Genomic DNA, 821 nt, shown 5'->3' with positions numbered 1-821 from the left:
TGTACTGGATCGCTGAAGGGCACTGGGCCAAACGTGGTTGTCCCAGCATCTACTCAGATACCTGCAGGTCTCTTGCACAGGCTGGGAATGTCTACCCTGGGCTTCAAGGGGCTGCAAGCTGCGCCCAGCAGGGGCGGGACCCAGAGCTGTCACGAGGAGGAGGTAGAAGTGATCTGCAGTGCAAATACGGGAGGAGGGTAGGATCATGGCAATGGTCCACCATGCTCAGCAACACCAAGCACGTGACCAGGGGCAGGGCTGAGCAGTTGGTGGCACTGGGGGTAAGAAGGTAGGGGTAGGACAGTGAGAAGTGATGGGATGGGTGTCCTGGCAGAGATGGTGGACTGAACACTCACATCTAACCCCACTTCTGTCCAAACTCCACGCAGACTATAGAAAAGGATGTTTAGATGGCATAACCCAGAAGGCTGCCTTGAGCACTGGGTCTGCCCAGGCGCTCTGAAGGGACACCCTCCCCCCCCCCACACACACAGCCAGACCCTAAACCCAGGTGGAAACACCATCTGAGACACTGACATTCCATAAGAGGTAGGGGAGAGCTCTCACTTCCTCTCACTTTCACAAATAAGCAAACAAAAACATGGAATTGGGCCTGGAGCAGAGGAGCTGGGGTCAGGCCAAACTATGTGAGCAGCTGGAAGGGCAGGTCGCCTGGGGGCTGCTGCTGAGCATGCGCCAGAGCAGAGTCCAGAAGACAGCCTGGCGCTCTCCTGCTGAACCAGCCCTCCAACAGCAGTGTCCCTCGACACCAGGGAAGAGCAGATGCATTCTCTCCAGAGGAAGCTTTCCCAACTCCCAGG

The sequence above is a fragment of the Myotis lucifugus genome, unplaced genomic scaffold (genome assembly GCF_000147115.1).
Source record: "Myotis lucifugus unplaced genomic scaffold, Myoluc2.0 scaffold_1118, whole genome shotgun sequence".
Classification (NCBI taxonomy): domain Eukaryota; kingdom Metazoa; phylum Chordata; class Mammalia; order Chiroptera; family Vespertilionidae; genus Myotis; species Myotis lucifugus.
This window is presented reverse-complemented; position numbering follows the sequence as displayed.